The sequence below is a fragment of the Patella vulgata genome, chromosome 2 (assembly GCF_932274485.2).
Source record: "Patella vulgata chromosome 2, xgPatVulg1.2, whole genome shotgun sequence".
NCBI classification, from domain to species: Eukaryota; Metazoa; Mollusca; class Gastropoda; family Patellidae; genus Patella; species Patella vulgata.
The window spans coordinates 77,511,472-77,538,406 of record NC_065880.2 but is presented as its reverse complement, the minus strand read 5'-3'; the positions used below and the strand labels follow the sequence as shown (position 1 = coordinate 77,538,406).

Here is a 26,935-nt window from a genome sequence, read left to right as displayed (position 1 = left end):
TCCGCCTAGCCTCGATCCTTATTACTGAAGTTAGTACGATAAACAGCATAATCTCGATTATCCATTTAATCGTAAAATCGTAAAGGAAAGTTATGCAGTAAATCGGCTCATAATCCACTAAGGCTAGCGTTGCCGTCTAGAGTTGATTATGGTCTGGATATGTTAATAAATGTCTAATTAATAATTTAGATAACATTTCAGGCCTAAAGAAAGACCTGCAATAGACAGATTTAGCTCTTGCATAATGTACAAAATATAGGGGTTAATTGTAATTAGACTGGATTATATGAATTGTAAAAATTTTAGTACAAACAGTACTTAATCTTACTTGCATTATTTTAGACATAACTATAGAAACAGTTGATGCATGGATTGAACAAGAGAAAGCAGAATCCAACTTTATCATAGGGCAACATTTAACAAATTAAATATAGTAATTATCAAATTGTTAACATTAATTCTAACTCTCATCACTTTCACTTTATCATATATATAACAGCATAATATACTGTTTAAATATAATGGTCGTACACAACTCTTTGGATTATTTTATTTGCAAAATAAAGTCTGATTTCTGAAATAGATATTATAGGTAAAATTAATTATATTTATGATATGTTCGTTAAAAAGTATTAACATTAGTGTTACTTTGCTCTTATTTTTTTTAACAAATTTTCACAAGTTGATTTCCTTTATTTTGTTAATGTAGAATGGTAATGAACTGCTCTTTTCATTTTCTTTGTTTTATTTGTTTCGTTTGAATTTGATTTATCAGTTTAGTTTTTCATTGTTTAATTTTTGTTAATGAAGTTGATTCTTTTAAACTTCGTTTTTATTTTTGAACTCTACTTGGTGTAGGTGTTCATCAGGTAATACCTCGACTGAGTTTAATATAGAGATTAGCCGGTTGATTTGTTGGATATAAACCTTTGAATAATAGCGCCTAACAGGCAGCTGTGTTTAATTATGTTCTCCTGATTTTGATTGTTTTTGTGTGTTTGAAGTATATGTTTGTGATATGCGCTTAGAAACACTTCACGTGTAATGAAGCGCTATATAAATCAAACAATAATAATTATTAGAAATGCGATGAGAGCGCCAATTGAAGGCTCGTCCTAGGATATCAATGTCGCTATCTATCGACTCCATCTGTTGAGAAATAAGGTCTTATGTATATTGTTAACCCGTTTCAAATAACAAAATTAGTATGTTCGAGTATTAAATACTGGTATGACAATCAACATGTGCGTCGTATACTACAGCTTTGGTCATGCATGGTATATGTTCCATTGAAATGAATAACCTTGGGAGATAGAGGATAATGTTAGCTGGAAGTCAAAAGATAACGTTAGCTTGGAGTTTCTTGTAGACACTATATTATGTCGTTGTGGTGTACATCGAACTTGTAAACCTTGGAGGAGGGGTGGGGTGGCCGAATGGTTAGCGCGTGCGCGCTGTATCATAAGGTTTGTCATTGAGTCAACTGACGTGGTTTCGATCCGCCGGTTGTACGTGACAAGGAGTAGGGTCGCCTGTCCATCCTGGTGGGTTTTCTCCGGGTTCTCCGGTTTCCTCCCACGTCTAAGGACCCATACGCGCATGTAAATTATTGAAATAAGATTGAACCATACGTTAGTCTCGAAATGAACTAGTTTGTGTCGAGTGGACGTTAAACCCCGACCCGTCTCTCTGTCTCAATCTGTCTGTCTGTCTGTCTGTCTGTCTGTCTGTCTCTCTCTCTCTCTCTCTCTCTCTCTCTCTGTAAACCTTGGTTAGATATTTTTATACTTCTCAAATAAGCGGGAAAGTAACAGTTAATATACCATCACTCGACTCTCGATATATGATTCTTGTGTTATATGTTAGTATATATAGATATTGCTTTGTATCGTGACTTAAGTATAAATTTGAAACTTAAATATTATACGTAAAGGAGCTAAATCGCTAATATCTTGGACCAAGAAGTTGACACAAATGAGTCGCAACACATATAATAATGTAATATGAATGTATATAAATTGATTTACATTCAATCGTTTCCATTTTGACTGTAATTTCAAATCAGTTATGGTCGGCGAAATACGCCAGAAGTTTCAATCGAATGGCAACCTCTGGCGTCTGTCATGCTCTCCAGATAAAAATATGGGGTCACCGTTTGACATGACTTGTGGAATATGTCTAGCCTCGATCTCGAGTCCCTTGTTACAAATGGTTTTGAAACGTATTATGGTACACGATTCGTGTACCAATGGTAAAATGTTTATTTTGTCTTAAATATTGGATATCAGAAGCCTATTTTCCCCGTAAGATTACAACGTCAATGTTGATTTAAATTGACAAATAATTCGTGTTTTCTGTGTCAAATACATTGGATCATATTGAGTTAGATACTTAGCTACTTTAAACATACATTATGCAAGAGCTAAATCTGCCTATTGCAGGTCTTTCTTAAGGCCTGGAATGTTACCTAAATTATTAGACATTAATTAACTTATCCAGATCGTAATCAACTCTCGATGTCATCGCTAGCCTGCGATTATTACTGGGTTAGGATCCGATTTGCTGCTCAACTTTCATTCATGATTTAATCATGAAATGGATAATCGAGACTATGTCTTTTATCGTACCGACTTTAGTGGATAATTCGACTGATATTTTCAGCAAATTCCCTTTACATTATCTAGTTTTTAACTATTATAATGAGAACGGCCAGCTCTTTATCTACTCTTCCATAATGTGTCTTTAATTATTATCCCTTTACTCCCTTTACTATGATTGAATTACATGTCAGTCTGTTGATTCATCTTGACATCGATAGGCTTCGGATACAATTAGCGACGGCTAAATAAAGCAAACACGGAACAACTAAAGTGACATTTTTGTATACAAGAACTTTTTTTTTTTAGGTTTTTACCCATTTTCTATATATTACTCCTTCATATGTAAATAACTTAATTAAATCAACCTGTTCAGAATATCATGAATAATGTATAGGGCATTAAATTAGTAATAAACAACAAGACACAGATAGAATAAACATCTAAGCCAAGGAGAATAAAGTAAGGAGGAAAAACAATAGAACAGGAGAAGAGTATAAATGAAATGAAATGAAATGGGCTTTAAGGTTCTAGTCTGGAGGCCGCGTGTTCGAACCCTGCATTGGCCGAGGGAGTTCATCGGATTTTCCGACGTGGTTTCCCCTTGTTAGTGGTGCAGGACGGAGGGCCTGACAAGGACAGCCGTCTAGTCGTTCGGATGGTATAAAAAAAACTGAGGTGCCGTGTATACATTGGCGGGCACGGGAATTCGATATACGAGTAGGCCATAGTGCCACTGCCCGGGCAAAATTTCCCTCATAGCACACTGTATGTGCCCGTCTTCATTAGCCCATCGGGGCAGAACAGTAGGACGTTAAACTCTATTTCATTTCATTTTTGTCCGCCGGTTTGTCTTGTCGGTTATGTTTTGCGTGTAGTGTGGTTCTCCTGAACACGTTTAAAGTAGGTTGTTATTTCTTGTGGAGTTAAGAATAATTGATTAAGATATAGTCGATGATATTTAGGAACATTTAAATTCTTTAATTGTAAATCATGTTAAAAATCAGTTTTACTTGGTGTGCTAATACGTTTAAAACCAAATGTAGGTATATTTTACCAAAACTCCTAAATATTAGAGTACACAAGCAAACTCGCAACCCAACATACGGTGTACATATCACACTGTTGTCAGAATGTCTCCTCAAATAAATCCTTTGTATTGTGCTTGAAAACGACAAGAGAATCATGAATTGTAGAAACGTAGCTTCGATTAAAATACAGTAAATGCTTTCAAACAGGGGTTTAGTAAGTGGGACGCCTTGATTTAGAGTTTTTGTGTCCCTTCTCAAATGGCAAAAAAATCACGCGGTTTCAATGCGGTTTTCAACATGCATTATGCTCAACCAGTGTCCGACATATACCGTGCGTCATGGTTTAGAGTTTTTGTGTCCCTTCTCAAATGGCAAAAAAATCACGCGGGGTCAATGCGGTTTTCAACATGCATTATGCTCAACCAGTGTCAAACATATACCGTGGGTCAGATATGTTACAAATCGACTCTAGCATGTTCCACACAGCACAATATTACCCGGTGGCACTGGGTGGGACTGGCACCCCCCCCCCTCCCCGGACGGGATCTTGTCCCTCGTGCAAAACCATGGGTCACCACTCTCTCGTTTTCTATAGAATTAGAACTGTCGTGATTAAATTAAAAATAGGGGTCACGGTGGCTAAGTGGGTAAGACGCTGGCTCGCTAGCCTAGAGGTCAGGTGTTCGATCCCTGCATTGGCCGAGAAAGTTCACCCAGATTTTCCGGCGTGGTCCCCCCTTGTCAGTGATGCAGGACGGAGGGCCTGACAAGGACAGCTGTCTGGTTATTCGGTTGAGACGAAAAACCGAGGTCCCGTGTACACATTGGCGTGCACGTAAAAGTCCCTTTGACAGCTGGAATTCGATATAAGAGTAGGCCGCTGTCCGGGCAAAATTTCCCCCATAGCACACTGTATGGCGTATGTCCGTCTTCATTAGCCCAGTTCGGAGCAAAACAGTAGGACGTTAAACCCCATTTCACTTCGTTTAATTTAATATGTTCAATTACTAAATGCTGTTTAAACAGTATACCTTTTTATGCTATCGTCTAGAACACTCGGAAGGGTCAACTTATCCCTAACACCCTAAATACAGATTATCAATGGTGAAAATTATTCAAAATATATTATGTAAAATTCAGATAAAGAGCTGACCGTTCTCGCTATAATACTTCAAAAATAGATTATAGAAAATATATATATTGAACATTGCATTTAATTTTAATAACTTTATTCTGAGCGAAGTTTTGTCCAAAAAATAACTAATTGTCAAGTACCATTGCAATGATAAACTGAGTAGCCTAACGTCCATTTTAACGTTAACCGACTATATGGGGTGGATTTTCTAATCCATTATATATCTCAGCCATCCGATGGTCTTGGTTATTAACGGAAATGAAATGAAATGGATTGGTTATTAACGGGCTTGTAATTAAAGTCAGAAAAAGACCCACAATAATAGGCATATTCAGCTCTTTAATGGAAAATTTTGATTACCTTTATCCGTGTACTCTGTTGACATATTGTCGGTAGTTAAAGACGGTATAGGATGTCACCTATATTACAATATATCCCAGTGTATTATTAAGAAGATTTTGACTGGATAAGATTATAATTACGTATTAAGTGGGAGTGGTTAATTATTTATAGCCTAATATTGTGAAATGTTATTCAAATAAATAGTAATATATTTCATACTGCGGTTTCAAATATTAGCCATAACAATTTTCAACAGACAGTTGTTTTTCACATGCTTAATAAAAGAATATTTACGTGTATTTAGCTGTATCGCTCGACTTTCAATCTACTGCCAAGAAACGTATTTCCACTCACAGAATAAAGAATATTTACATGTATTTAGCTGTAACGATCGACTTTCAATCTACTTCCAAGAAAATTATTTCCACTTACAGAAAAAAGGATATTTTAAGTGTAATTTAATAGCTGTATTGATCAACAATCAATCTATTTTTTGTAAAAAAAAATTGCGGTAAGTCTTTGTTGTTCTTCTTCTTCGCCGTCCGATTTAAGGAAACGATTCTCGGGGATCCAGGACATTGTGTTTAAAAAGAATACAGTGGGCTACGAGGGAAATTTTGCCTGAACAGCGACACTACGATCAACTCTTATATCGAATTCCAACTGTCAAGGGATCTTTTACGTGCACGCCAATGTGTACACGGGACCTCGGTTTTTCGTCCCACCCGAATGACTAAACAGATGTCCTTGTCAGACCCTCCATCCTGCATCACTGACAAGGGGGAACCACACCGGAAATTCTGGATGAACTTTCTCGGTCATTGCAGGGATCAAACACCCGACCCCCAGGCTAGCGAGTCACCGTCTTAGCCACTTAGCCACCGTGGCTCCCCGCAGTAAAAAAAACCACATAACACAATTTATCTGGTTGTAATATTAGTTTTAGTGCCCGAAATAACCTTGTTTGTTTCGAGTGGATGTTAAACCCCATTTCCCTCTCTGTAATATTAGTTGTAGATTCCATGTGTCTGAGGCTTTAATTTATTTTAAACGTGTGACTTAAAAAAAAATGTAACCATCGCTTTAAAATTCTCTCAGTGGTAAAGCGATTTTATTATATGAGTGAATTGGGTGTTTATTTTTAGAAAATCTACTTTATAATATTATGCCAAACGTAAGAAAGAGTTCAAATACTGAATGTTTACTATGTACAGAAGTAGTGTATACAGTACATGAAACGTCCATTTAGTGACCGTAGACACGATAACCCAGTCACCGTAGACATGATAACCCAGTCAGTCAGACGTTTATCTTTGTTGGATTATAGTTCGTTTCAGAAATACCACACGAGACAAGATATTGGTATGTGTTCTTGTAATATATTTAAACACCTGTGTATATTTATAATTAACTGAAAACTTGAAATTATCTTAAGATAACGTATTATACAGCGGTAGGTAATACTTTATTTATAGGTCAATGTACAAGATACCCGAACACTTATCTCATGTTAAGGGCTGTCGGAATATCATATAATTTCTTTTAATTTGTATTACCTCCAGTTAAAAGAAATGTCTTTAATTTATAGATTTTTAAATAAGTAAATAATTTGACATTCCTAAATATATATTTTTTTTAGGATTTGTATAATAAGTCCATTTATATCGCGCAAATTTCACAAAAACACAATCACTTGCAAATATTTCTCAAATAAGAATGTTTACAATCTGGATTTGAAGGAAGCGTGGGCTAACACATTCACTTTAAATCTTAAGGTCTGCACTTATGTCAAGTGGCGGGGTTCGATCCCACACTTGTAACTGAAAAGGAGTAGGATCGCCTACCAAGCCTCGTTGGTTTGTATAAAAAAACTGAACACGTATCTCATTTTACGGACTATCGGGAAAATTTATCGCTCCTCATAATTTTCTTAAACGTTGGAAAAAAATCTGTTTAATTCATAGATTTTTTAGTTAATAAATAATTTTATATTCTTTAATATTTTTTTTTTGTAGGATTTATACATTTAAGGACCTGGGGTTGGCGGGGGTGTGGGTGGCGGGAGGTGGAGTCGAATGGGCTAACGCAATATTGCTTTTGATCATAATGCCTACCATTCAGTCAAGTGCGTGGTTCTATCCCATACTTGTACGTGACGAGGAGTAAGGTCGCCTTCCCAACCTCGGGGGTGCGAATTTTCTAAATTAAACACAATTGTACTACACTTTAGTCGCGAGATGACCTAGTTTGGGTTGAGCGGACTCTCTCTCTCTCTCTATCTCTCCTCCCCCTTCTCTCTCTCTCTCTCACTTTCTCTCCACGAGGTCGTCATGTATACCTTACATGTTATGCTTTATGATATATGAACGAAACAGAATACACTAATATATAGAGGATATTTGTCGTTTTAGAGTGAATAACATATTTTATTTCATCGAGAAGCAAGAAAACTTAACGTTTTCTTGCTTAGAGATGAAATAAAATATGTTATTCACGACAAAACGACAAATGTTCTATTTATTGTATGATTTTACAATCATTTTAGGTAAAAACAACAAGCCAGTGGAATAACATTTTTATTTCACTGATAAAACGCGGTATTCCACTTCTGATCCTAAAATAAAATAATGTTATTCAAATTCTGTTTACGTATATCTAGATCAAAATCATATCTAAATCTATAGAAAAACTACAATTGACCCGTTTATTTTCTGTTACGGGTATTCGTGTTCACCGACGTATTTGTTAACACCAATACGGCCTCTTTGTATCATCCTGTCTTAAACCAGTTAATATATAACTCGGATTAAGAATACGCACCAAATGGGAATTCTATATATTATTTGCGAAAATACTGGTTTTAAATGAAAATATGTTTTTTTTCCAATCATTTCAATGGCATGCGCAGGTTGCATATTGGGCCATATTATTCGTTAAATCTGGTTAATGCGGAATTTTATATATTGAAATGAAATGAAATGGGGTTTAACGTCCTACTGTTTTGCTCCTAAAAATTTTATATATTTCCGAAAATAATTGTTTTAATCGAAAATGACATGCCCCCCCCCCCTCTATCGTTTCAAATGCATGTCAGGTTACACATTGGGTCGTCACATTCGTTTAATGTAGAATTTTGTTTATGTATATAAAATATTTGAATGATAATGACATCATTTTCTTTTCTGTCGATTCAATGGCGTGCCGGGGTACATATTGGCCCATTATATCCGTTTATAGTGTAGATATGTTTATGGATATATTTGCGAAGATGTTCTTGACCTTGTCTGTAATAATAAGAGTGTCTGTCAACCTATGATAAGCTCTTATGATAAGTTTATATCTCATTCCACACGAGATCATCAGGTCCAATTATGATTCATTATATATTTATTTATATTATCCGATCCATCATACAGATATATAATAGTATACATTTTAATAACGTGACATGTTCTCGATATAAATATACTATATTTTTTTACATCTATCTTTATCGATGGCTACAGACTCGCTTCATCACTTTTATCATCTCTTCCGTCTTCATTAACCCAGTCGGAGCAGAACACTAAGACGTTAAACCCCAGACAAGAATTGTTATATGTTGAAGGAGTAGGGTCGCCTGTTCAACTTCGTGGGTTTTCTCCGGGTGCTCCGGTTTCCTCTCACTCTCACTGCTAAAGACCCCTAACACGCAAAATTGAACCATGTGTTAGTCCCAAAATGACCTAGTTTGTGCCGAGGGGACGTTATCTCTCTCTCTCTCTCTGTTATATGTTGACTACTGAATATAAACGTTGTGTGTGTAATAAAAAAAATATATCCACGGAAGCTCAAGTGGAACAAATTTTAAGTTGCCGGATATATTGGTTGTATTTAGGTGATATATTTAAACACCGTTTTAATTGCGTTATCCAAATTATGTGTGTCATATATAACGGATATATTTACGTTTTCAATCTTCAGCCAATGAATAATGTTTTGAATTAGATTAAATTGTAATTTCAATGAAAGACCCCACCAGTTTTATTAATGCAAAAAATAAAACAGATACAAGCAGATATAAAAGCGATAAAAAGTATTCATAAACAACATCAAATAAAACCTAAAACGCTGCGCAATTTCTGTCTATTGCAGTCTCGCATGGCTGATATTGGACAAATATGTTGCAACCATAATTTATGTAGCCGGAACTAATAACAATATACCCATTTATGCACTCCTTACAAGTAACAAATATCCATATGACGCGGAATAAATAATCTACAGTGTAGAGGTTTGGTGATACCTGCATGGGTCAACTCCGTGATTATATTGGCTAAATCTATTTGTTAAGGCCAGCTCAATTTTTGTCAAGGTCGCGAAGATGTAAATAGGGTTAGGGCACGTGATTGTTGGCGATCTTGTAGGTTGGGGTTAGGGTAAGCATTGGGCTACGTCCAGGGGCAGGGTTAGGGTTGGGATTAGCGCTTGCCCTGTTTACATCTCGTGCAATGACGAAAAATTGAGCTGGCCTTATCATTTAGCACTAACCGATTATATTATGCCTCCAAGACCCAAGTATAGGTCCTAGTAGTTCCTTCGGGAACGGTCTCTGATGGACGCTGACGTTTATTCGTCCATATTAAGCTGCAATATGAAAATATTGCTCCGTCCAGCCTCTGTTTTAAGGCTATTTTGGAATCCCCCACCTTCTATTTTTCACCGTGATTCTTTCGTTTATCGCCAAAAGGAATCCTTTCTCGCCACATTTGACACAAATTAATAATAATTCAACACTATTTTCAAATAGATTATTGTGATTAAAAAAAAAACATATACAAAATGTACGTTTGAAATGATCCGTCATGCGCATACCGCACGTTGTTTTAATCCTAAAATTTTACTTGAAAATAGTGTTAATTTTTTTTATAAATTTGTGCCAGAACGGTCAGCGGAAAGCGTCGGATCAGAAACCGTTGATAAAGGAACTAATGACCTAGTATTCAGAAATGAGAGAAAATAAGTAGAGTAGCTTGTTTAAAAGGGATAATTTCCAATTACCGCAAAAAATAATTTTAATTTCAGTTGCCCAAATGAATGCCCTTGACCGTCGCACCTCTGTAACAAGGAATACGAGCGCCTGTCTAAGCTTGTGGATGTTGAGTGGACCCTCCTGTTTCCTACCACTGCTAAAGACCCCTACACGCAAGCGAAGTATTGAAATAAAATTGAACCGTATGTTAGTCCCGAAATCCCCGCCCCCAATAATTCTTTCCTCGTTCCCCCTCCTCCAGTTAATAAACCATATTCTAGAACCGCGGGATTGATTTTCTGAATTTGCATTATTTTATGGGACAAACGATACACTTATGATGGTTGTCTTATGTTTTGGTAAATGGAAACTGAAAACAATAAACCCAGTCTTCCAGACATAGATTCTAGTCCCGAAATGACCTAGTTTGTGTCGAGTGGACGTTAAACCCCATTTCTCTCTCTCTCCAGACATAGATTCGGTTATTTCCTTAACTTGTGTGTCTTATGTTTTGGTAAATGGAAACTGAAAATAATAAACCTAGTCTTCCAGACATAGATTCGGTTATTTCCTTTACTTTCACGTATTGTTCTAAGTTTATTTATAATGTGAGAAAACTTAGGGTATTGCCGAAAGATTATTTCCCGTTGTAGGGGTTTGATTCGATGCCCGGTTTGGTTTGTTTCCTTTTGTTTGGAACTTGAGTGAAACCGCATCAATAATCTATTTATTTGACTCCAGGTTACCACAAGAATTGATTGATCATGGTGCTTCATTTTTTTTCATTATTTGTTTGAAACACACCGAGGTTTCCAACGACCCAAATGGCTAGATGTTTTATTACGTTGATTTCCTTTATTTTGTTAATGTAGAATGGTAATGAACTGCGCTTTTCATTTTATTTGTTTTATTTGTTTCGTTTGAATTTGATTTATCTGTTTAGGTTTTGATTGTTTAATTTTTGTTAATGAAGTTGATTCTTTTAAACTTCGTTTTTATTTTTGAACTCTACTTGGTGTAGGTGTTCATCAGGTAATACCTCGACTGAGTTCAATATAGAGATTAGCCGGATGATTTGTTGATATAAACCTTTGAATAATAGCGCCTAACAGGCAGCTGTGTTTAATTATGTTCTCCTGATTTTGATTGTTTCTGTGTGTTTGAAGTATATGTTTGTGATATGCGCTTAGAAACACTTCACGTGTAATGAAGCGCTATATAAATCGAACAATAATAATAATAATAAATATTTGATTTGGTGTTGCATTCCTTTTTATATGCACATTCTTCTCTTTTTACTTATTATGATATAGAATGCAGAGCTGCTCAAGTTTGTTTAGTATTCTGTTGCATGTTATGTGTGTCCGCTAATTTACTTGTCAAATTGTCAAATCAAAGATCGCATAATAAAAAGGTAAAAACACCGAGCCAAACCGGGTACCATGCCAAACCGCCACGTCGAGTAAAAAGTGCAGGTGTGAATTAAAAACAAAGTCATTATTTTAATAACGGCAAGAGAGGGTCGAGCATGGTTAACTGGCCATTGTGTAGAGGTTTAGATATAGATGACGCCATACTGCCCCAGTTTTAGTAAACTACATCAATCCTATTTTAGAAGTGGTGTGTATATATATTTGTCCAAGATTTTGTGAACAAATAGAGACACATACGTATTGTATTAAATAGGATCAACGCGACCCTGTGTTGTGGTCCACCTGAAATCTTTAAACTTAAAGGTACAACTTGCTTATGATCTCACACGCACGTGGCCACCCAAACCCCCTTTTTTGACCAAATAATGGCGTTGTGTCCAATGCAGTGGTATTGTTATTACAAAATGTACATTATTCCTTTTCACGGGCTTGTTCGAGGGGTTTGGAGCAGAACAATAGGAAGTTAAACCCATTTTATTTCATTTGTTCGAAGGGCTTTACACTTTTAATCGTATAAAATTAAAAACACAAAAAATTAGGTAAAACCAAGTACTAAAAGAATATTACAACAAAAGAAGACGATCACATGTCCAGTAGTAACATAAAAGCAAAAAGGTTATACTCAATATATATTAACAGATTTTTGACACATGCTAATCCCATTGAAAATAAACCGATTAATTTACAGAAGACTTGATTTCTTATAGTATATTCAATATAAACGTAACAATACACGAATACTGAAAAGTCTTATAAGGCGTTAAAGAGACGTTTAAAGTAACTTATAAATTATTTGAACAGAAGGAAACATATATGAAAAAAAAAAGTTTTCAGAATTAATCCCAAGTCCTTAATTTACGAAATCTTTAATTTAAATATGCTAAGAATGCTGCCTTTTTTTAATATATAAAATATATGTACTGTAGGAATATAGCCTAATTCTTAGCCAATGAAAATGCTGAATTCTTAAAATATTTAGTTTAAGTATTCGTGAATAGTTGAATTGAAAATAGATTTTATTTTTGTTTTTCCTTGTATTCGGTACTACTCTGTTAACTGGAACAAACAAAATAAACAACGTCATTAGACTGAATAACAAGATTAAAGATGCATTATGTAAGATCTAAATCTGCCTTCAGGTGTAATCTAAATTATTAATAACACATTTATTAACACAACAGGTCGATAAGCAATTTACTCTCTAGGACATCGAATGGCAGAGATTTAAATGGATTAGAAATCCCGCGAGATTTAATAATTTAACGATAAAATTGATCATCGAGGCTGTCTCGGTTGTCATGTACCGCTGCTACGATAATAAACGATCTACGCTACATTTTCAAGCAGGCATAACTTCGCCCAGAATAAAGTAATTTGCTAGAAATTTTCAATACATTCATTTTACATTATCATTTTTTGACCTGTAACCGTAAGAACAACCAGCTCTTTTTTTAAATCTCACATAATGCATCTTTAAATATATAATCCTTCAAGATACATTGGTTATCCCTATAGACCGCTCAGTTGGCATACTTAGACCAATTTCGGCAATTTTCGGTGTATTTGAAATGTTAACATTATGGTATTATGTGTGGAACTCGAGAGAATTGGTGTTTAACTTCCACTGGACGAAAACTAGTTTATTTCGGGACTAACATATGGTTCAATTCTGTTTCAATATGTCGCTTGTGCGTAAGGGTCTATAGCATTGGGAGGACCTTGGACGACACGGAGAAAACCCGCGATGGTTGGACAGACCGATCGTTGCAACGTCCATGCGGGGAATCGAAACCACGCCATCACGTGTATACTGTATAGTCTGCTTTGAGACGTATTGATGTCACAGGTATTTATTATATCTTGGTCATTAATGATTTTCATTATTTATATTTTACAGATAATAAAGTTTGATGAGAGGTGGGCCATCTAAAATCAATAATAAATGGGAGTCTTTCAACAGTTAAAACTTCTGTTTAAGAAGAATTATATTCTTCGGAAACGGCAGCCTGTAAGTATATACATATTTGAACAATACCAAGATCCCTCGCATAATTATTATTCTGACAGACAAATTCTAAATCTATCCCCCATTATGGATTTCATCTTTTAGTCCACGCCACAGAATTTAATTTTCTGTTCTTCGGGAACACTTATTCAAAATTCTGCACCCAATTTCTTCAGGAAAAGGACTAATTGAAAAACAAAAAATAAGTTTTGAAATTTTAACTGAGTTAGTTATATTTTGATTATGATCCTCAAGAAATAATAATAATATTGGTTTAGCCTAAGGCTTAGAGATATTATGACGTAAAGATCTCACGTACACCATAGGACGTGGCATATATTTTCTTAGCAACGTTTAGGCTATTCGAGAGAGCCTCGCTTTTACATTTTTTAAATTAAATCGTTAAATGTCTGAAGCGTTCTAATCTACTTACAAAATCGAAGCTATCTGGTGGCTTAGAGAGTTGATTATGAACTTGTCATGTTAATAAATGTTTATATAACATTTAAAGACAAAATAATGGGCCGCTTTACTCTGATATAATGCATCTTTATAACCAAAAATAATGTTTACGCTAAACATTATCATATTTTCTGTAGCAAAAGACCATTGGCCTTTAATTTTGATATGGGCATATTTGATGGATGGGGTGGGGTGGGTGTACTTAATTCAAGACTTGAAAGTCCAGTCACTTGATTTGATGCATACGGTTGTTGTTCATTGCTTGCGATGTCTGTGTAATATGTGTGTTCCATTGTCCGCAGATTTACCTAATATAATGGGGCTTGTTTGTGTGTGGTGTGGTCCTTCTGCTCTTACTATTTGTCCTGAGAATGGCAGTCTATTTTCTCTATATTTGAGCCGGAGTGAAAGATATTCTGACAGGTTGTCCCTTTAACTGTATATACAGCTTAAGGTACACAACCTATTTATTCAACTTGGTTTGATTACAAATTACTAAATGTGACAGGTTGATGAATTCAAATCCACCATTTTAAGGGTACAACTACGGACTATGTTTCGCGTGTTAAGCTTTATACCACGAATTGCGAAATCTTTTCAATGCTTGGGTTCTTTGTTTGATTACACACCCTCGTCTTCAAACACATTAAAGTGTATTTAACCTATTTATATATAGTTCAGATTCTGTAATGAAATATATGATAAAAAGAACATTTGAATTTTTACAAACGAAGAGAATAATAGAATAGGGCCTATAAGTTATATTTTATTAGGGTTTTTGCTCTTTAAAAAAGAATGTTTATTTTCACAACCTGTCTATTGTACAGCATGTTGTACAGGCGGGTTGCATGGTCGAATGGTTAGCACATCCGCCTGTATCATAAGGTCTGTCATTGAGTCAACTGGTGTGGTTTCGATTTCTCAGTTGTACGTGGCAAGGAGTTGGGTCGCCTGTCCAACCTCGTGGGTTTTCCCCGGGTCCTCCGGTTTCCTCCCACCGCTAAAGACCCCTACGCGCAAGCGAATTATTGAAATAAAATTGAACCATAAGTTAGCCCCGAAATTACCAAGTTTGTGTTTAGTGGACGTCAAACCTCATTTTTCTCTCTTTCATGGGAAGCGTCCTATTTGTTATATCTTATTGGAGTATTATACAAAAAAAAAAAAAAAAAAAAAAAAAATACTTTCATGTTTATTTTCCCAACAAATTTATTGTACAGGGTATGAAGACAGGGCTCTATTGTAAGAGTCCAACTATAGAAGATGGATCAGATAAAAAAGAAAAACTTATTGCATAAAAACGTCCATGTACAGGGCCCTGTTTCTCGAAATCTTAACTAAAGATAAAATCCAAATTTTAGTAGATACTTCAATTTTGATTGGCTAAGCACTAAAGTCAATCTAATATTATCCAATCAAATTACTAAAATTTGGATTTTATCTTAGGTAAAATTTCGTGAAACGGGCCCCAGGCCTACAGAAACTTAAGCAAAACACTAAGCTATTACACCAAATGTAACCAATACTACCGTGAATGTATCGAGAAAAAATGGGGTTTAATGTCCACATGTTAAACCATTCCGCCGCCCAACCTCCCTACCCTGTACAGACTGTAGACGTCATCATCAACATTGTAATCTCAACACAACCTTTCACGAGAAACATCTAACATCGTGTCGTTAGTAATCGCTTTAGATTTTATACGTGACCCCTCTTGCTTATAGCAACTATCAGTCTTACAAAATTTGTCACAATTAAACATACATTATGAAAGAGCTAAATCTGCCTATTGATTGTCTTTCTTAAGGCCTGAAATGTTCTCTAAATTATTAATTAGACATTAATTAACTTATCCAGACCATAATCAATGCTCGATGATGTCATCGCTAGCCTGCGATATTTACTGGATTAGGATCCGAATTGCTAGTCAAACTTCATTCATGATTTAATCATGAACTTGATAATCGAGACTATGTTTGTTTTTATCGTACCTACTTTACTAATGACGATCGCGGCTAGACCGAAAATTCAATCGCTAAATTCTCGGTTCAGAGTGAATCAATTTGACTGAAATTTTCAGCAAATTCCCGTTAGATTATCTAGTTTTTAACTACTATAGTGAGAACTGTCAGCTCTTTATCTAATCTCCCATAAGGTATCTTTAATTAGAACATATCTATTGACTAATATAAACAAATCAAAATAAGCGGTTTTTTTCGTCAAATTCTCTATATCTTCAGTGATCACTGTTTTGGGACGGTTTTTATACTACACATCGATGAGCAAAATTCTCCACTGGAATTTGTCGCTAAAATGTCAATTTCTCATGGCTTAATCCGCGCTAATATGTACTCAGATTGATTATTGAACATTTACTTAACAAAAATAAATCACATTACCAATGGTAGATAATCCCCCAAATTGGATTCAATCGGATTTGCAGGCTTATTATTATTATTATTATTATTGTTCGATTTATATAGCGCTTCATTACACGTGAAGTGTTTCTAAGCGCATATCACAAACATATACTTCAAACACACAGAAAAAATCAAAATCAGGAGAACATAATTAAACACCGCTGCCTGTTAGGCGCTATTATTCAAAGGTTTATATCAACAAATCATCCGGCTAATCTCTATATTGAACTCAGTCGAGGTATTACCTGATGAACACCTACACCAAGTAGAGTTCAAAAATAAAAACGAAGTTTATAAGAATCAACTTCATTAACAAAAATTAAACAATCAAAAACTAAACAGATAAATCAAATTCAAACGAAACAAATAAAACAAAGAAAATGAAAAGCGCAGTTCATTACCATTCTACATTAACAAAATAAAGGAAATCAACTTGTGAAAAATTTTTCAAAAAAATAAGAGCAAAATAACACTAATGTTAATACTTTTTAAACGACCCTACTGAATGAATGTTGGGCTTAACAAAATGATCATGAAATGGCCCAATATAGTAATGATGAATAACATTATAGTATACATGGCAATACAATGATGAATAACATTATACATGGCAATACACAATAACAATAATAATTATTTATTAATGAAATAGCCCCTTTTGGCTATTTAAATAGGTGTTATTATCGAATTTTCTTCTTTGGTTAAAGAATAACAATTGTGATAACAATCTATGGGCAGGACGATTTACCCAATACTAATTAAATACTACCTCATTATTGTGGGCAGGATGACTGATCCAGTACTACCCCAAACCACCAAATACTAATTAAATACTACCTCATTATTATGGGCAGGATGACTGATCCAGTACTATCCAAAACCACCTAATACTAATTAAATACTACCTCATTATTGTGACAAACATGCAAAAAAAAATATATGACAAAAATGTCATATACCGATGTTTACTCATTTCAAATACATGTAAGCTCACATGTACTTAAAAACAATCACAATGTCACAGTTGATCAATTAATAGTTTTTCATATTCAAGCAGTTATTTTTATGAAAGTGACAACAGTTTTTCATTATTGAAATTTATAACGCTTACACCGTATTATTAACCGTATATGCATCAACCGACCGATCGGCTATCTGTATTATAATTTATTTTAAGATAAAGTATTATAAATATAGCCTATAAAAACATCAAAATTGATTAAATGATCAACATATTTTGAAAAATTAGCTATAAATAAGGTAAAATCCCTATAATTAAATAGTAAGTGGTACCGAAGCAGCGTACCACGTTTTGTTTCTATAGAAGCAGTAAGGCTAGCGTGGTATTTTGAAGCGTGGTATTTAGCCGCTGCCCTACGAGAACGTAGCTAAAAACGTTGAGATATTTACTGATGTGTACGGAGGGTTGAGAGTAGAAATGGTACCACGTACTGATGTCTTCCGTCTTACTCCAGCCACACAGTTTAACGTTACAAGTATAGTAACTAGGTTGAGAGATGAGGTTTGTTTTGTTATCTATTGTCAGATGCTGTCCTGGGCCACGGACAAGGGGGACCTGACAATCCCCGGGAAACTTTCTAGGCCAACACCGGGGGCGAACCGGCGACTTCCGTACTCTAGTGAGTCACTGAGTCAGCGTGGCTCCGGGTAACTCCCGCCAGCGGATAATTAAACAACGTTAACATTCACATTCAGTTCGGTCAATCAAAACAACGGCAACGCATACCAATTTCAAAGATTAAGACTATGATGTTAAAACAATTGTATCATTCGTGGACAACAAAATGGCGGCGGGCTTATTACATAGCGAGCTGTATAGATCGATGAAATTTTAATCTCACATATCTTTGTAAATACTGAACAGAATCGAATCATTTTGGGCTGATATTCCTGTAAGAGATTCATATTACAATATTTTAGTTTGCAAATGATTCATATAGTGCTAAAAAGATTCATATTGCTTAAATAAAAATGGCGCACCGGGACTTTAATCAGTGATAATGTTGCAGGAGATGCATATACAGTATTCATGAACATTATTTATTATGCTCATTTCTGAATTAGCCATTAAGCAAAATAAGCACGTGCGTAGGGCATCATGGAAATAGGGCTACCACAGAATGTCCGAGTACTTTGTTTGATGCCAAATTGTAAAATATTTAATTTAAACATTAAACATGCATTATGCAAGAGCTAAATCTGCCTATTGCAGGTCTTTCTTTAGTCCTGAAATGTTTTCTAAAGTATTAATTAGACATTAATTAACTGATCCAGGCCTTAATCAACTTTCGATGGCATCAGATTTATCCGATATTAAATAGATTAGAATGGTTCAGCGATACTTTGATTTAATCAAATATGCAGGACCGAGACTTAGCTTCGATCAACCAGTACGGTGGTTGCAAGACCCGCGTGTTTATTCAGCTAAGTAGAATCACAATTTTGTTTTGATTTTAGAAAATTGCGTGGGTTCATTAATTTAAGCCGAATAGTGGTAACTGGTAAAATAATATGGAGGTTTTCATCAACATTGTTTATGAACAAAACTAATAATGCCATTACTGTATAACTGGCCTATGCTAAAATGAAGACGGGCATACCCCACACAATGTGCTTTGAGGGAAATTTTGCCCGGACAGCGGTGCTACGGCCTGCATTTATTTCGAATTGCAACTATTATTGCACACGTCTGTCAAACCTTCAAAGGCTAATATCTTCGCTTGCAATAGAGTAATTTGAATGAAATTTTCAAATTATTAATTTTACATCATCTACTTTCGAACTATTATAGCAAGAAAGGCTAGTTCTTTATCTAAATCTTACATAATGTATCTTTAATTAAGACTTTTCAATTAGTTTTTGTTTTTGGGTTTTTTTCTTGTACTGTTACCTGTTTTGTCGCAATTAATAATGACGTGTATAAAATCCCAGAAAAACTCTAATCACGTGCTTGGCGGTTGTTTGTGGTTTAAAATTGTTTATATTTTGAAGGGGGCACCAAAATCTTTTTTTAAGTGCTCAAGACCTCTGTGGGTATTAATCCGGCTCTACCATTGCTACACATACTATGTGATTTAAGCAGTGGACACATTAGCCGAATCGTTCGGCCGAATCAATCGGCGCCGAATTTTATTCGGCCGAATGGGTGGACACACTTGCCGAATGCTTCGCCCGATTCAACCTGTCGATTGCGTCACCTTTCACGTCACATGATTAAACATGGCGGCGTCTATGTCTTCAATCTATCATATGACTTCTCGATATGAGTGGTGATTGGCTAATGAATTCTATATTCGGCCGAATGCTTCGGCGAAGCGGACACACCAGGCGAATATAATTCGGCCGAATATATCAAACATGTTTGATTCGGGCGAATCATTCGGCCGAATGACAGTGGACACACTAGGCGAATTTCGACGCCGATTGATTCGGCCGAATCATATGGCTAGTGTGTCCACCGCTTTAGCCTCTCAAAGAAATGACTGCATTAAATTTGAACTAAAAAGGGTGGGGAGGGGGAATTACCTCATAGAGTTGGGTATGTCTAGCTTCCGTTGAAAAGTAAAGATATAGTCGGGTAAAGTCGGATCCGGCGCTCCTCACAGAAAGATTTTTTACTTTGGATCGCAAACGATTTTAGCTCTATAAAGCCTATAGTCTAGTCATCAATCACTTGACCTTATGAATGAAAAATGGAAACATTAAATCATCTCGTGTAACTGTAAGTTGAAAATGAAGCGATCTCGTCCCAAGATGCGATTTTCAAGTACTTTAATTATAGTGAAAGCCGATCCCCAATCACCGTGGGGCTAGGCCTTTTTAATTTTTGTTTACCAGGATACTATTATAAAGCCGTCCTTAGTCAGTGATATTTCTATTTCATATAGTGTCACGGGTGTACATTTCGCAATGTTTCATTCTTTAGCTATTTTAATTTTGTTTTGTATGCAAGGCCAATGTACGCTATATATGTTTCTAGGTTGCGCATTTCCATTGTATATAAAATAAGGATTTATAATTTATTTAGGTCTGCTGTTCTAAATGGCGTGTGTGTTGTTGTTTTCAAATGATTGATATACATGTCACGATGGCTCGCGCTAAGTGAGTATATCGGACGTTTGCTCGCTAACATGGAGGCCCCGTGTTCGATCCCTGCGTTGGCCAAAAAAGTATATCGGGATTTTCAGGTGTATAGTCCCCCCTCATCAGTGATGAAGGGCGGAGGGCCTGGCAAGGCACAACGTATAGTCGTTCGGATGGGACGAAAAACCGACGGCCCGTGTACACATTGGCGTGCACGTAAAAGAACTCTTGACAGTTAGAATTCGAAATAATAGTAGGCCATAGCGCCGCTGTACGGGCAAAATTTCTATCATATAGCACACTGCAGCCCGTCTTCATTAGCCCAGTAGGATCAGAACATTAGGACGTTAAATCCCATTATATCGAATTTCAACTGTCAAGGGATCTTTTACGTGTACGCCAACACGGGAACTCGAACGGCTATGGGTAAGGTCTTTCTAGTAACTTTTCTGAAAAAAGCGCCACCGTAGAATCGACTATGTATAAAAAGAAAGAGTGGGAGGACGTCAGGTTTCCTCCTACTGCTAAAGACCCCTACGCGCAAGCGAGTTATTGAAGTGAAATTGAATCCCCCCCCCCCCTCTCTCTGCTATAAATGTGTAATTGTACACAGAATTGTGACATTCTTGTTATCGTTTCATATATTCATTATAGTCGGCTTGGTGTCAGTATGATATCTCACCGATAGTAAACGAATATTCCAGACGAATTAATGTAGGCAATGAATGCCAACCGAGCGAATCGAAATAATGACATTACTCTAGCTCTTTAAAGCTGAAAAACTCAGTATGTATAGAAATATACGCTTTTATAGTACAAAATAATTTGATTTTACCTGACGTTTTATGACATAAATTTTATAATTTATATGTAATATAGTGACAACTCAGGAGTAGTACGGACATTCTTTTGTCAAATAACCGGTCAACCAAAACTAATTTAAAATCTTGATATAGACAGATTTTATGTGCATGTGTACATAGGCATAGGAGCCGGGGGGTGGGGCTGAACCGAAAATTTTTCGGGCACAAACATCCGAGAATGGGGAACATTAAGTTGATTTTTCTTAATTATTGTAAATTTATATTGTTGTGCAATCGTGTAAATAATTAAAAGTAAACAACCAGATCACAGCTTTGTGGAAAACTCATTTCTGAAAATTCGGTTGACAAAGAAAATGTTCGCGCAAATAGCCTCACACCAGCCCCCCCCCCCCAAAAAAAAGAAAAGAAATTGGCCCCAAGCTATGCCTATGTATATGTATTATTGACCAATTGATCAGTGTGGTGGGAAATTCCTTTTTCTTCGAATATTTAACTTTTTTAAAAAAATTTCCAAACCCGGAAAAACAACCCCATACAACATCTCACTATTTCGACACTAATATAATTTTCAGAGTTTATTATACGATATTAAAACGAACATATCCGCAATATTCCCGAAAATCTGAGTCTCGTAGGCTACAGTAATGTGGGAGTGCGTTTATCAACATTCGTATTCACAACTGACCTGGTGGTGGAACTGTTTTTCATAATCAGTATACTAGTTTATTTTATGATCAGTAGTGGAATACCGCGTTTTATCAGTGAAATAAAAGTGTTATTCCACTGGCTAGAAGCGGACAAAGTAGTCCATGTTGCTTTTACCTAAAATGATTGTAAAATCATAAAATAAATAGAGCATTTGTCGTTTTGTCGTGAATAACATATTTTATTTCAAGTTTTCTTGCTTCTCGATGAAATAAAATATGTTATTCACTCTAAAACGACAAATATCCTCTATATAGTCTACACACTCCACCAAGGTCTACGAACGGACATCGGGGGCTATATGCCATTAAAAAAAAAAAAAAATACGTTTGTATCTGGAAAGAAGTCTGATATGGACACATCTTATCCCACATATTTAATTCTTTTTAAAGAAAAAATCAAAATAAGGCTTTAGTACCTTAATTATATTGAAAAATAAAGATCTCAGTGATCGAGACTATTTTGCGCGGGAAATATGAAAGTAAAAGTATCAATAAAACCGGAAGTTTGGATATTGGACTGTAAAGTTAGGCCTACCGTTTAAAGGAAGTAAACATAAATAAGGTGAATTTTTGTACAGCGGGCACTTTAACCGTCGTACGGTCTCTGCTCAACCAGCCATAACATCACAAATTTTGTTTTGAAAAAACATTATTTATTTACTTTCCGTAACACAGATTACAGATAAGATATTAATTTAGAGGTCGTACAGCGCTAACTGAATATTTTACATGAGATTTTACATTAAAAACACCAATTCAATAAGAATTCAATAGCTCTCCATTTTAATACCGTAACCATGAAAAACTGACTTGTTATTAATGTTATTTATTCACTTTCTGAAACATGAAGTATAGCACTAACTCAATAATATCATAATATTTTTCATACAACATGAACTAAAATTCAATATTGGCCCATTTCAATCAATATTGATGTTGCCATGAAAATAAAATATCGGCTACTGATATCATTCATATAAGATACAATAAACATTTTAATATCAATTCCCGAAAGTCAGGTTCTTTATGGAGTGGGGGGATCCCACAATGGTTAACGTGTGTATTTTTGATCATAAGGTCCATCTCAAATTAAGTGGTGTCGTTTCGATTCCCTGCTTGTAGGTGACAAGGAGTAGGATTGCCTGTCCAACCTCGTCTGTTTTCTCCGGATTAAAGACCACTAGGCCTACACACTAGCGAATTATTGAAATAAAATTGAACGATATATATGTTAGTCACGAAATGACCTAGTTTATGTTGAATGGACGTTAATCTATCCGATTGTTATTGTTATTTTTTCAGGGTATACTAGCGCTAGAGGTATTATGGCCAGTGTTTATGGTAATAATTGTTGCCGTCATAAGGCAGGCAGTACCACCAGAAGATCGCCATACATGTAAGATTAATTTGGATATCAGTGGGTTTCCACGCAAACCTTATGCAGAACTGTTCCAGGCCATGATAAAATTCAAGAAATTGCACGTTTACTTGGCTATACAGTTACTGTTCTGGATACTGTACCGTTCCTGACATGCTGAATGTGGAACTCTTCACTGTAAAGTTATTTACAGTCACGGGGGAAAAGGATCAACCTTAATGCTAACCGGATAGCGGTTCAGTGTGACCACCTCACTTCAGTGGTCCAGATTGGCATGGTATTCAGTATAGCATGGTTATGTTCAAGACCCGTTTACACTTCTCGGCACTGTTACTAACTGGCTTAATATTTGTAATGTAAATAGGGTTATAGTGTCAGAGGAAACTGGAATTTAAATTTCCATGAAAAATGGAGATAATTAGGTTCATCTTGACAAACTCAAATAAAACATGACACATGATTCAATATTTTGGAATACAAATTACTTAAAAGTTTATTTCTGGATACGTAAGGATTCTCTCATCTTTATTAAGCAAAGACTAACTAACCCTCATCAAAACGTCACCAGAAATAAACTGTTAAAGATGTATTATGTAATAGTTAGAAAAAGAGTTGACAGTTCTTAATATAACAGTTAAAAACTAGACAAGAAAAAGGGAATATCTTGAAAATTTCAGTCAGATTACTTCATTCTGAGCAACATTAGGGCTGTTTGGAGAAAGTCATTGGATGCTCGAGATTTAAACTAGATTGGAACGGTTCGACCATTTAATGATTTATTTTGAAAATGGAGAATCAAGGCTAAGAATCAAATATACCAGTACCTTGGTTACGATAATAAAAGAAAGATACACACATCTTTTCAAAACTACAAACAGTGATAACTTGCCTCAGGATAAAATAATTTGAATGAAATTTTCAATATATTCATTTTGCATTATCTATGTTCCAATTATTATAGCAAGAACTCCCAATCTAAATCTTACATAATGCATCTTTAACATTTGATTAAGAAAACTAAATCAAAATATTTCTGGACTTTAAAAGAGATCCATCAAAAGATTTCAGTAATATAATTATAGGTGGCGCTGGCTTGGTTTGGCTATATATTACATATCTTCTGCAGTGGATGCCATATTTTCAAATCATCATTACTGAGCAGATTCAAACCATATTCATTTTAGCAATTGAACTGTCACAATATTGTATGTTTGCAAGGGAATAGAGATATTATGTTTTATTTTTATACTTTAGGTCACTACCAAGAAAGAGCCATGCCAAGTGCTGGCGTGGTCCCGTTTTTACAGACATTTGTTTGTAATTTGGACAATAAATGTAATGATGAAGATCAACTGAGATCAGCCCAAGAAGTCTCATATAAGTATGTACATGTGTATTGTTTCTGGACACTCTAGACCACTAGGCCATCTCAACTCCCTGGTTCATCAACCAGAATGCCCCAGTTTTTTTCCCGATCTTAGCTTAGAAGTTCCTTGGGTTTTTTAGTCTGGTTGTCCCCAAGTCAGTGCTGCAGGATGAAGGAAGTGGGAAGGGGAAGGGAAAACATCTTGTCCTTGGGAAGAGATGATAAAACACTTCCTGTGTACTTGTTGAAGTGTAATTACAGAGCCCTTGGCAGTTTGTATTCAAAGAGTAATGGAAACACATACTCTATCATATAAAATCTCCTAGGTCTTATTTTTTGTTTTGTAAACCTTTAACAAATATATTTGTAGAAGTTACCGATTTTTTTTCAAGGGGCTATATTTTGTTTAATATTTTACAGGGTTTCGTCACTGGTGGGTAAATTGGCGCCATATATCGGTTCCGATGACACAGTGTCAGCGTTAGAATCCATGGATAATGGAGTTAAAATTCTTGATACTCTGAATAAATTTCTGGTAAATAATTCCATCATAGATGAACTTGGTGAGTACATTAATGTATATTGTATAATTGTGTCAAGAATCTCAAGCACTGAGGCAAATTGGATCCGAGAGGTTGTCTCCCCCTGGCTGCAAGGAATTTTTTGAATTTTGGCTTAGCTTTAGGAGTTTTGGGATCTGTACGCCTTGCACTACAAGTGTGATGTTTACCTAAATACACTTCTTTCCCTATGCATGATTTTCCATCGAGTATTGGTCCGCTGGTTCTATATTATTTCTTTTTATAAAGCACTGGGGCAATTGCCCCACTACTTACTATGCTAAGAATTGCCCTGCTATGTGTACAAGATTCTAAAAGCTTACATTTTTAAACAGAATTTTTACTCTATTATGGATGGTTGGTTAATTGGGGATTTAACGGTCGCTTCTACTCGGAATGGATGCGTTGTGTTATCGATTTATTGTTAGATGCCTTTCTTCTTGTGTGAACTTGTAACCCCATCTATGGACACCTACCATTAAGACCTTTTAATTACAGGAACTATAGTAGATCATTAGACTTAAAATCAACTTCTATTTGGTTTTTTTTCTTCAGAATTATAGTAAACCATTTAGACTTAAAATCAAATTTTATGTTGTTGTTTTGTTATTTATTCTAAGATCAAATTTAATTTAATTTTTTTCTTCAGAAAAGTCGTTGAAAGTTGGGAATTTATTTAAAGATGAAGATAGAGTTAAACAGATACTGATAACTGAGTATGGTGTAGCATCAGAGACGGTGGTTGATGCTATCCTCAACTCCACTCTTAACATCACAGGGGTTAGTCAAATATTTCTTATAACAATGCTTCTCTCTATCTGGGGGGTTGGGTGGCCGAATGGTTAAACAGATACTGATAACTGAGTATGGTGTAGCATCAGAGACGGTGGTTGATGCTATCCTCAACTCCACTCTTAACATCACAGGGGTTAGTCAAATATTTCTTATAACAATGCTTCTCTCTATCTGGGGGGTTGGGTGGCCGAATGGTTAACGCATGAGCTGTAGATTATTGAGTTAAGTGGTGTGGTTACAATTCCAGGCTTGTACGTGACAAGGAATAGGGTTGCCTGCCCAACCTCGTGGGTTTTCTCCATGTCTTCCTGTTTCCTCCCACTGCTAATGACCCCTACGCTAAAGCGAATTATTGAAATAAAATTGAACCATATGTTAGTTAGTCCTGAAATGACCTAGTTTGTGTCGAGTGGCTATATCTCGTTGACTGAGAAACTTCCTAAGGGTTTTACAGCATGGGCTTTCCCTTGTGAAGGAAGGAGGGTCTGGCAAACAATAATGTCTAGTCATTCAGATGGAGCAAAAAAGCAAACTCTCTTGTGCACGCTCGCGTGTGGGTTATTAAACCCTTGTTAGATGAACGGTAGATGGAAACTCTGCTGTCTGAACAAAATGTCCCACTGCATACCACACAGCGTATTTGTACGTGACAAGGAGGGTCGCCTGTCCTACCATGTAGGTTTTACGGGATCTTTAGTTTCCTCCCACTGTTAAAAGACCCTCTACGCGCGAGCAAATTTTTAAAAAATAAAATTGAACCATATG

At 35.7% G+C, this 26,935-nt stretch overlaps 2 long non-coding RNA genes across 2 annotated transcripts; both read left to right on the top strand.

Moving 5' to 3' along the window:
• Window positions 1-6,441: 6,441 nt before the first annotated feature.
• On the top strand, window positions 6,442-23,465 carry LOC130010875 (uncharacterized). Its single transcript, XR_008786169.1, has 3 exons — window positions 6,442-6,467; window positions 13,447-13,557; window positions 23,374-23,465. It is a non-coding gene; the product is annotated as an uncharacterized LOC130010875 (long non-coding RNA).
• A 1,246-nt stretch (window positions 23,466-24,711) lies between these two features.
• LOC130010677 (uncharacterized) lies at window positions 24,712-26,144 on the top strand. Its single transcript, XR_008785947.1, has 3 exons — window positions 24,712-24,830; window positions 25,236-25,378; window positions 26,025-26,144. It is a non-coding gene; the product is annotated as an uncharacterized LOC130010677 (long non-coding RNA).
• The last annotated feature ends 791 nt before the right edge of the window (window positions 26,145-26,935 follow it).